Genomic DNA, 12,024 nt, shown 5'->3' on the forward strand with positions numbered 1-12,024 from the left:
GGAATGTTCCGAAGTGTGATTTTAACGTTCTATATCTACAAAAACATGCAAGTCACTTTATTCAGGCGTAGTAAAGACTTCAGTCGGGTGTTATTTATGCTTGTATTTGTTTGTATGTCTCTATTAAGGCTACTTAAAGAGTCTCGCTCCTGATTGGCTCTTTGGTTGCTATGATACCCGCTGTAGAAATTCCGAATATGGATTTCGGCTCCAAATTCGCCGTTATATCTGCTAGCCCCGATCAGTTTGACTGGAGCTGAACGCCGTGGGTGACGTCACACTTTAAACAGTCGATGCGTGAAACCGGTCTATCTCCACCGGGAATGTTCCGAAGTGCGGTTTTAACTTTGTGTAGCTATGGGAACAAGCAGGGGGACTTTCCGTCTTTTCCATAATAAAGGCAGGTAGTAAAGACTTCAGCTAGCTTTTGGAGTTAGTCGGTCGCTAAAAGGATTCAGAGATTACGTTCCAATCATTAAAGTATTTGTTCATGATAATTACAAGTCTTTATTAAGTAGATATTATAAAGAGTTACCGAAACGCAAGTGTGTCAAACTAAACCTTATTTAAGTGTTGACAGAGGTGTGATGTATGGACAGATTCTCGTTTCTAAAATGAATAAGTGAAATCAGCTGAGATCCTGAGATTGGAAAATGTGGTTGAACTGGCTCGACTCAGGACCAGAAATGGTAAAGGATCAGCGAGCGTTTGGTTTGGCTCCCAGCGCAGACCATTCATAAACTTCTGAGCCAAGGGTCATCTGTTAAACCTCTGTAATATGTCTGTGTATGTATCCAGCGCATACAGAGACCCCGACCAATCGCAAAACAGACCCGTTCCAAACTCCAGAGCCCCGTCGACATGTGCGTAGTGTGAGCCTATAACCGGCAGAACGGAGCAGGAACATCAAATACTTCAGAATTATAGGCCTATATGTTCTGATACGATACAACCACAACATGTTCTTATTGAGCGCTATAGAAAAACAACTCCAGAGCAAAGTAATGGAATAGAGTCGTATAAACAGACGCGGTGAAGCACTTTATAAACCCTATAAATAACTGGGAGCAGTGTTTAGAGTGAAGATGTTCTCAGATGCCATCGGGAGCCAAGTTCTCAAACTAGTGTAAATACTCCAACCACCGCAGGCAAAAGAAACGCAGACGCATTCATTTGTTTAATACAATCATCCAAACTCATCTGACTTGTCTCAAATGAACTTTGAACAGTCAGAGTTTCTGGATTCCGAAGATTTTCCCTCATCGAATCCAGTCCGCGTGTAGGAATGGATGTAGCTAACCTGCTAGCCGCCGCGTTCCGAATAGGAAGTAAACATCGGGCTTCATCGACACTGGCTCTACGCGATCCTGGTGTTTTTATTCCACTATCGTGTCTGTAAATCAAGATATGAACGTTAATAACAGACAAATCAGGCGCCTTCTTTGCCAAGGTTGCTCCCACTAGCGTTAGCAACAGGTTTGATTGACAGCGTTGCTAAGGAAACAGGCGTTACCTTCAACAGTTTCGCTCCAGATCGGCTCTTCGGTTGGTATGATCCTCGTGGTCGCTATAACTGCTAGCCTCGATGAGCTATGAGTGACGTCAAACTCGCTTGGTCCACTCCTTTACACAGTCTCTGATCACAGCGGCGGCCATCTTGAGGCTGGAGTACGTAGGCGCTTCGGTGGTGAAAGGAATGCTTTTGAAAATGATTTATTCTTGACCATGTTTCCTGTTTGTTACTGCAAGAACCGCCTTCGATTTGTTGATGTGGTCAATCGAACATGAGCTTAGACAGTAATTTAGACTCAGCTCAAGATGGAAATGAGAAAATTTGCTTTGTGTTCGTAGCGTCTGTTAGCGGAGCGGAGCTTTTATGTCAATATACGCCGCAGCTAATGAAGGACAAAACTGGCAAGCTAACAAAAGCATTTACCGAAACGCTAATTAGCCACAAGTCACTATATTTGAGTTCCAAAAATACCACTTATTGGAGTACGTTTACTACTTGGGAAGTATACTGTTTTAGTATTAGTACTCTTAGTTAAAGGGGGTATTATGCTAAATCTTTTTTTTTTTTTTTTAGCTTTCTGTCATGTTATAACGTTGTTTCTTCATTAAAACCATGTCTGAAGAGGTTTTAGATGCCATCCATGCATGTTTGAGTCATCTAGTGATCTCTCCCGGGCCCTATTCGAACCCTCTTTACAGTTAGCAGTGTGAGTGTGTACAAGGCTCCGCCCACAAGCCTACGTCACCCATGCTCCCACGTGACAATTCTGCATAAATATACAAAAGCATGATACAAAACTGTGCATTGTGACTTAACAAACCTGATGTGATGTGCAGTAGTTCCAGTAGCGGGATGCACTCTGACTGTGTTGTGTGTCGTGTTAGCGCTCTGAAGGGGGAGTGACTTAGCATGAAGAGCGTTCCGGTGTGAGGAATCAGGCTCAATTTCTTCTGGTTGTTTATTTTCTGAAAACAAAGGCTACTGTGGGTCGTAACCCACTCCAAAACAAGAGCAAAACCACAGCAGTCTCAACTCATTAGAGCCAGTTTCCAAAACAGACCAGTAACTGACGAACAGATCGTGTCGTCGTAGCAACCAAGTGTCACATACAAATAAAATTACATTAACCACGACACGTAAACAGTTACAAGAACAGCAAGAGTGTCAACGCTGAAGTAAACACAAAGTGTCAGATCAGTGCAATACTTTGTTTTGAGCAAATATAACACGGTGATCTAAATATGTTAGCAATTAATACCCCAGAGAAGTCAAATACCCCCTCTTTAATACCCCAGAGGAGTAAATACCTCCTCTTTAATACCCCAGAGGAGTAAATACCTCCTCTTTAATACCCCAGAGAAGTAAATACCTCCTCTTTAATACCCCATAGAATTAAATACCTCCTCTTTAATACCCCATAGAAGTAAACACCTCCTCTTTAATACCCCAGAGAAGTAAATACCTCCTCTTTAATACCCCAGAGAAGTAAATACCTCCTCTTTAATACCCCAGAGAAGTAAATACCTCCTCTTTAATACCCCAGAGAAGTAAATACCTCCTCTTTAATACCCCAGAGAAGTAAATACCTCCTCTTTAATACCCAGAGGAGTAAATACCTCCTCTTTAATACCCCAGAGGAGTAAATACCTCCTCTTTAATGCCCCAGAGAAGTAAATACCTCCTCTTTAATACCCCAGAGAAGTAAATACCTCCTCTTTAATACCCCAGAGAAGTAAATACCTCCTCTTTAATACCCCAGAGAAGTAAATACCTCCTCTTTAATACCCAGAGGAGTAAATACCTCCTCTTTAATGCCCCAGAGAAGTAAATACCTCCTCTTTAATGCCCCAGAGAAGTAAATACCTCCTCTTTAATACCCCAGAGGAGTAAATACCTCCTCTTTAATACCCAGAGGAGTAAATACCTCCTCTTTAATGCCCCAGAGAAGTAAATACCTCCTCTTTAATGCCCCAGAGAAGTAAATACCTCCTCTTTAATACCCCAGAGAAGTAAATACCTCCTCTTTAATACCCAGAGGAGTAAATACCTCCTCTTTAATGCCCCAGAGAAGTAAATACCTCCTCTTTAATGCCCCAGAGAAGTAAATACCTCCTCTTTAATACCCCAGAGAAGTAAATACCTCCTCTTTAATACCCCAGAGGAGTAAATACCTCCTCTTTAATGCCCCAGAGAAGTAAATACCTCCTCTTTAATGCCCCAGAGAAGTAAATACCTCCTCTTTAATGCCCCAGAGAAGTAAATACCTCCTCTTTAATACCCCAGAGAAGTAAATACCTCCTCTTTAATGCCCCAGAGAAGTAAATACCCCAGAGAAGTAAATACCTCCTCTTTAATACCCCAGAGGAGTAAATACCTCCTCTTTAATACCCCAGAGAAGTAAATACCCCTCTTTAATACCCCGCAGAAGTAAATACCTCCTCTTTAATACCCCACGCAGTAAAACACCTCCTCTTTAAGTTAATGTAAATACATCTAGAAGTGACAAATCAAATCTGGGTCCAGACCAAACAGACTGCCGGGGCATCTGAGCTTCATGGGGGCAATACTCCACCGTTACGTGTCACTATGTGTCTGCAGTTAGACATTTACATTTCAAACTATTATCTAAATGTAAAAATAAAAAAACACTCCAGACTCTCCACTCCACAAATCACATGAATGAGCCGGTTCCCACGTCCCCGTCTCGTTCATCCCAGCGCGGCCGTGTACAGTAATGCCTCCCAGCTGTGTGCGTGTGTGTGTGTGTGTGTGTGTGCGTATGTGTGCGTGTGCATTTCTCCCTGCATATGTGTTTGTGTTTGCGATACCCCAGACTGACCTCAAACGCACCACTCAGACAGACAGTTGTTGATTGGCGGATTCCTCTCTCTAATCTCCAGCCGCTGTCGTGGTTTATAGCAGCAGACTGTCCAAGGCTACGGGGATATGGCCCTACATGACTTGTTTGTTTTCAATCAGCGCGGGGATTACGCCAAAATGTGCACTTCCCTCTCAGGTGGGGCCACGCCATTGTTAAAACACCACAGATACTACGAGATTTTTCCACAGCGGAGACTTTCTGGTAAGTGAACGTTGGCAGAGATGCTCGTTCAGTTCACCTTTCACAAGCCCCAGCATCTCGCCTCTGAGATTTTTTGGATTTATTTATTTATTCTGCAGAAAGTGGAATTCTACAGGACTGGCATCGCCTTAAGTATCAGTTGGTATTATGTTGTCTAGTGAGTCCACACCCTGCGTAACCTGCCAATGCACAAACAGCAGACAGGAGCCGCTCACGATGACGTCACGTTATTTGTTTATTTAGAGCACGACCAGAACTGGCATCTTTCCTTCTTTTTTTCCTTCCTTTCCTTTTCTTTCTTCGTCAGGGGCCACGCACAAATTCATTAATCTTGATGATTTATACCAGATTTAGCCGCTGCTTCTTTCCGTGTGCAGTCCCAGGGCAGGTAAACGCACTTTAAATACACACATTTCGTTACAATTACGTTATAAAACTAGCGATTCGTCGTTAGCATTAGCAGGAAAATACAATAAAATGTCCCCACGTCTAATACGGTGCGTTTCCGATCAGGCGAAACCATGCGTCCATCCATTTTCTTCCGCTTATCCCAGGGGTGTCCAAACTATGGCCCGGGGGCAAAATGCGGCCCTCAGACCAGTTTTTATCGGTCCTCAGGCCTTTAGTTGAACTGGCCGGATTGATCAAAATCAGTACTTTTTACAGCAAATTTGAGTAATCCAGCCAATATAACCTAAATAACATCACATTGCTTTGTCGTACAGACCTAATTTTAACATTTCAAGTCTTATTTAAAGTATCAAGTCAAAATTATGTTAAATGCACCATCTGAATTAACCACTGCATTGACCAGTGGCCCGTCCGTGTCGATTATTTTTGAAGATATGGCCCTCGATGAAAAGAGTTTGGGCTTATCCAGAGCTGGGTCGCGGGGGCAGCAGTCTAAGCAAGGACTCCCAGACTTCCCACACCCCAGACATGTCCTCCGGCTCCTCCAGTGGGACCCCAAGGCGCTCCCAAACCAGCCTAAATCAATATAAAAAATCATTATGTGCAGGTTTTTACAGAACAGTATGGATAAAACAGACACGTTTGATTATCTAAAACACATAGATGCCCAAATTTTTTTTTATCAAGGGCCACATCTCAAAACAAAACAACGGTGCTTTATACACAGCTTTGACAGAGCCGTCGTGTATTAATAAAGCGCGAAACACATTCATTTTAGGTCTGTATCGCAGTGCAATGTGATGTTTGAGGTTATAGTGGTGGAAATAGTTTAATTTGCTGTTAAAATTACTGCTTATGATCAATTGGGCCCATTCAGAAGGAAGCCTGAGGGCCTAAAAAACTGATCTGAGTGCCGCATTCGGTCCCCGGGCCATAGTTTGGACAAAAATCAAAAATGTGCTTTTTTTCAAATTTCTAGTAACATTAAAATCTACAGACAATTTCAGACGGTCTGGAGCTGAAACACGCCCGCAAACATAATCCAAACATGCAAAAGTGAGAGACTTTAGGGAGGTTTATGTGAGAGTTGCAGTATTCACACCTTGCATAACTTCGAACAGATGAGAATGGTTCAAAATAAAGACGTGAAACTTTAGCAGAAGTGACACTGAGCTGGAGCTGAGGTGGCCCTGGGAGCTGCTTTCGTCTGCGGTTGAGGAGGAGGTGGAGAGGAGGTGGAGAGGAGGTGGAGAGGAGGCGTGTGGGCTTATCAAGACTGCGGCTAGAGGAAAATCTGCTGCTCTAGTTAGAATCTCCTGTTGTAACAGATTGAGACGCGGAGCTGAGGCAGAGCGTTGTGGTTTACGCTGGCCTGGTTTGACACCAGACAGATCGCCAAACGTGATATATTCATCTATATGAGTCTGAAGGGGAAGTTTTCTCATAAGACTTTTGGAAAGAGGAGGACGTACGCTGCAGTTATGTTCATCCTCAGGTGGTTTGAACGCAGAGAAATGCACAGTCAGAGTCAAATCCACGTCGTGCAGTTTACGCATTGTGCATTCGTTTAAAAGACTTTATATATTTTGGGATAATCAAAGTGTTTTCAAAAGTGTTGGCCAACTATTTTCCTCATAAAATAAAAAGGCCGATGGGTTTAACCACATCGGCGACAGGAAGCAAACGCCAACGCCAACCTATGTGTTCCATTTCACTCACGATGGAACACTATGGAACTTTATGGAGCGTTGCGTATTTGCTTTGTAATTGAGTCACTGGCTTTAATGGATCTGTCACGGAGATTAATGGTGTACTTTGTGAATCATTAATAACACAATAGTCTGATGTGATGGTGCGGACCAGCTGCAGGTGTCCACACGCAGATATTAGAGTTAATCTGTTTCCTCGTCGCCTTTAAGTCCGGCGCAGGTGTCCCCACATCATAAGGAGCGCAGGTGAGCCTTCTGAGAGACATTGGGACCACAGGTGAGGCTTCTGAGAGACATTGGGACCACAGGTGAGCCTTCTGAAACTCTTGATCCACTGCGGCTCAGCGTCAGGATTACACGTGTTTGATTGAGTGTTAGTTCGAGGGGATTCCCTACGTGATGTTATGTATTTGTATAATCAAAAAACATTGCAAAAATCTAATGTACACTGTCTAAACTGGACTTAGAAAGACTTATCCCTGCGTTTGTCTCCAGTAGGACAGTAGACGACTGTAACGTCCTGATCACTGGACTCTCCAAACGAGCCTTAAGACAGAACAGAACATCCAGAACACTGCTGCTCAGGTCAGGACTAGAACCAGGAAGTACTTCACACATGTGTCCTGTGGCTCAGGTCTCTGGCTCCTGTGGCTCAGAGACTTTAAAGCAGCTCAGTGTGAACAAGTCTCTGCACCAAAGAACATGTCCCACATGAGACACAAGAACCATCTCACATGAGGAGGACTAAACCAGGACTAAACCAGGACTAAACCAGGACTAAACCAGGACTAAACTAGGACTAAACCAGGACTAAACTAGGACTAAACCAGGACTAAAGCAGGACTAAACCAGGACTAAACCAGGGCTAAACCAGGGCTAAACCAGGGCTAAACCAGGACTAAACCAGGACTAAACATGGACTTAACATGGACTTAACATTGTCTAAACCAGGACTAAACCAGGACTAAACCAGGACTAAACCAGGTCTAAACCAGGACTAAAGCTGGACTAAACCAGGACTAAACCAGGACTAAAACCTGAAACATTCTTCCTGAAGATGTGACTCAGGCCTCGACTCTGTCAATGTTTAAATCCAGGCTCAAACGGTTCTGTTTATCTGTGCATGTGACTGAAAGAGTTTTATTCTGCCTCTTCTCTTTTCTGATTATTATTTATGATTATTTATATTTTGATTTGTTGTATTGCGATTTTAACGTCTTTCTTTTCTGTAAAACACTTACAATTACTTCGTTTACCCTCTTACACTGTACAAATAAACCTGTCTTTCCTTTATTACATAGTTTTGAGTGACTGGATTCTGGCCTATTGTTCGCCATCATTCAAAACTATTTATTTAGTTTGTTTATTTAGACAAAAACCATCTGAGATATTTAGTTTCTCTTTGAGCAGGCGTGGTTCTGCAGGAGTCAGCGCACTTCAGACGTCAGCCAACATAAACTTTATTGGGAGTAATAATAACACCATAAATGTTTTAGCCAGATTAACTTTTTTATAAGCTGTTTACTTTTATATCAGATGTGTATCCACGTTTAGAGACGCTTGGACTCACGTCTCTCTGGACACGCAGCCGAAACATCGAAATAATGAAGAGAAAAGCATCTTCACACATTTAGAAATGAAAATGCAAAGGAAATTCTGTGATTTCGCTTGAAAAAATCGGGGCAAAATCGGTCAATGCGCTTGTGTTTGGCTGGTCTGGGAACGCCTCGGGGTCTCAGTGGAGGAGCTGGAGGAAGTGTCTGGGGTGAGGGAAGTCTGGGAGTCTCTGTTTAGACTGGCCCAGATAAGAGGAAGGAAATGGATCAATGGATGGGACTTGTGCTTTTGTTTGTGTTCAGGCTTTGGCTTTGGAGCTCAAACCACTATCCTGTCACGTGATTGGTCCTGCCGCGTGATTGGTCCTGCCGTGTGATTGGTCCTGTCGTGTGATTGGTCCTGTCGTGTGATTGGTCCTGTCGTGTGATTGGTCCTGTCGTGTGATTGGCGCAGTTGGATTTTCGTGTGTTTGTCAAGTCACATATTTTACTTATCTGCTCAAGGTAAATGTTTGATTCTTTCCCTCTTCTGTTAAAAGTGAAACAGCTGATATGAGAAGAACAAACAACATTTTTCCGCGCATAGACTGTGCAAAGAAGTCGACAACGTGAGTGTGATGTCACCCGCAGCGTTCCGAGGAGCTAATTTGGAGCAGAGTTGCATATTTGGAATTCTGACCGTGAGTATCATAGCAACCAAAGAGCCAATCCAGAGAGAGGCTGTTGAAAATAACGCTCTTTCCCGCCTGCGATGCTGGTTTAGCAGGGAGTGGCCGCTTAGCAACGCTGTCAATCAAACCTGTTGCTAACGCCAGGGTAAAGAAGGCGCCTGATTTGTCTGTTATTAATGTTCATATCTTGATTTACAGACACAATAGTGAAATAAAAACCCCAGGATCATGTAGAGGGTTAATACGAACATTTAAGACCAAAATGACGAGTCTGACAGCAGCAGTTACACAAATTCACAGCTGTGTTCCAAATAGAAAGTTAACATGAGCGCGCTTCCATCTCCATCAACTCTGGCTCCAATTCACTTTCTATAGAAAAACTGTGGTCCCTCTCTCTGTAACTGCTGCTGTCAGACTCATCGTTTTGGTCTTAAATGTTCTTAAAGGGGCGTTACCTTCAACATTCTCGCTCCGGATTGGCTCTTTGGTTGCTATGATACTCACGGTCAGAATTCTCCTCCAAACCAGCCGCTATAACTTCATTTGACCGGAGCTCTGAACCCCGCGTCTGACGTCACACTCGCTCAGTCCACGTCTTTACACAGTCTGACTTCTCCGGCTCTGTCTGCTTCACACGGACGCCGCAGACGCTCGCACATGACACAGATCTGTTACCGTAACAACCACACATTCCTTCCCCGACTACATCTTTCTTTTGCCGTCACAATAGTTAAGCAGCAGCAGCGGACAAGTGTTGAACGTGTCAATCAGAAATCAGACTTCAGCTGTTTAATGCGGATAATGCTACACACACACACGCACACACACACACACGGGGCATCTGGGTGAAAACAGAGGCTTGTGAAAATAGCTGTGTGCTGACTCAGCTGAGCGTGTGCGAGCTGCTTACCCGTAACTGTTTGTTATTGTTTGTGGGCTTAGATACATACATCGATAGTGAGTGTGGATATTTAAATGCCGTGTGAAATGCTTACTAACCTGACTGGCAATTACATAAAGACCTCCAGCTGCTCCTCGGGTTCTGTTTCCTCCAAACCACAGCCTCATAAAGTTTAGCCTCATTTTGCTAATAACACCAACTTCTTATATTGATGCCTCCGGTTCTTACGGTTAAAAACACACCAACATATTTTCCAAAACCCTCTCCACATCCACAGAGTTTGGTGTTAAAGTCCTGCAGATATGTGTCGTTTTGTGGTACTTCCTGTAACACCAACATTTTTTATATAATTTGATCTGGTTTTCCACAATCAACTCTTTTATTGATGAGACCAGAGGATGTTGTCATTGTGTCCTTGGGCAAGACACTTCAGTCGTCTGTACAGGAGCGTGTGGGTGGTGGTGGTCGTAGGGGTCACAGATTGGCAGGGCAGCTGTGGCTTAAGAAGTATCTCACCACTGTGTATAGAAATGTACAGACCAACTACAACTAATTTATCTGTATTTATTATTCATTATTATTTTTATTTTATTTATTTTTTTTATGTTTTTATTTTATTTTTTTTCTATACCTAAGTCTGTAAACCACTTGTCACTTCTGTATATGTATGGCCACCATACTGCATTAAATAAATAAATACATAAATAATTAAATAAATAAATAAGTAAATAAATAAATAATTAAATAAATAAATAATTAAATAAATAAATAATTAAATAAATTAATAAGTAAATAATTAAATAAATAATTAAATAAATAAGAAACCTATACAAACCAAAGGCCAGTGCTGGGAAAAAACAAAATACATCGAAAGTAACTGTATCCTGGTACAGTTACTTTTACATTTGATGATACTCAGATTACAATTACTTTTACTGTTACATTTGGAGGTACTCAGATTACAGTTACTTTCACATTTGGAGGTACTGTACTCAGATTACAGTTACTTTTACATTTGATGGTACTGTACTCAGATAGTTACTTTTACATTCAGTGATACTCAGATTACAGTTACTTTTACATTTGGAGGTACTCAGATTACAGTTACTTTTACATTTGATGGTACTGTACTCAGATTGCAGTTACTTTCACATTTGACGATACTCAGATTACAGTTACTTTTACATTTGGAGGTACTGTACCCAGATTACAGTTACTTTTACATTTGATGGTACTGTACTCAGATTACAGTTACTTTCACATTTGACGATACTCAGATTACAGTTACTTTTACATTTGGAGGTACTGTACCCAGATTACAGTTACTTTTACATTTGTTGGTACTGTACTCAGATTACAGTTACTTTTACATTTTGAGGTACTGTACTCAGATTATAGTTACTTTTATATTCAGTGATACTCAGATTTGGCAGTACTCATATTACAGTTACTTTTCTAAACTGAAAGTATCACACGGTGGTACTGTACTTCCTGTCATTTGTACTGCAAGTTTTAGTCATAAAAAAATAAATGGCGGCTCTTTCCGTGTGGGCGTGAGCAACTTTCCTCCTGTAATTAGACACAAGTGACTCCATAACAAACAGGGCAACAGAAAGAAGTCGTACTTTTCTCGCTAAAATATGACACGACTTGGCGTAAAAGTATTCTAAGTATTCAGATTATTGTACTCTGATACTTTTACCCCAGAGAAATAATGAAACATGATCTGTAGAAGTCAAAGTGCTCACAGGGGCTGCAGAAATGAGTGAGTTTTAAGACCAAAGTAAGAGTAATATTGCAATAATCTGACATAAATCTACGTTTAAATGTAATGCAATCCTTCTTTTAACATCCAAATAACGTAAAGCACCAGTTACGTTCTTTATCCTGCGTAAAAATGTGATGCTAAAACCCACAAACACAGAAAAACGTAACAGGAGCCGGTACAAAACGTCCTCTTTGGCTAAAAAATTCTGCCTTTTTAATGAAGCGGGGAAAGCAAGTGAAACGCTTTGTACTTCTTTTGAGTGATGTTGAACACTTGAGGCTCAGACGGGACTTGGTGCGGTGGGATGGGATGGGGGGGGCCTGGCTCGGAGCGGGGGCCCGGCTCGGAGCGGGGGGCCCAGACTGTCCGTTCTGTTTACTGACACAACACATTATAATGGTCCTTCAGCTCCG

The sequence above is a fragment of the Periophthalmus magnuspinnatus genome, chromosome 21 (assembly GCF_009829125.3).
Source record: "Periophthalmus magnuspinnatus isolate fPerMag1 chromosome 21, fPerMag1.2.pri, whole genome shotgun sequence".
NCBI lineage: Eukaryota > Metazoa > Chordata > Actinopteri > Gobiiformes > Gobiidae > Periophthalmus > Periophthalmus magnuspinnatus.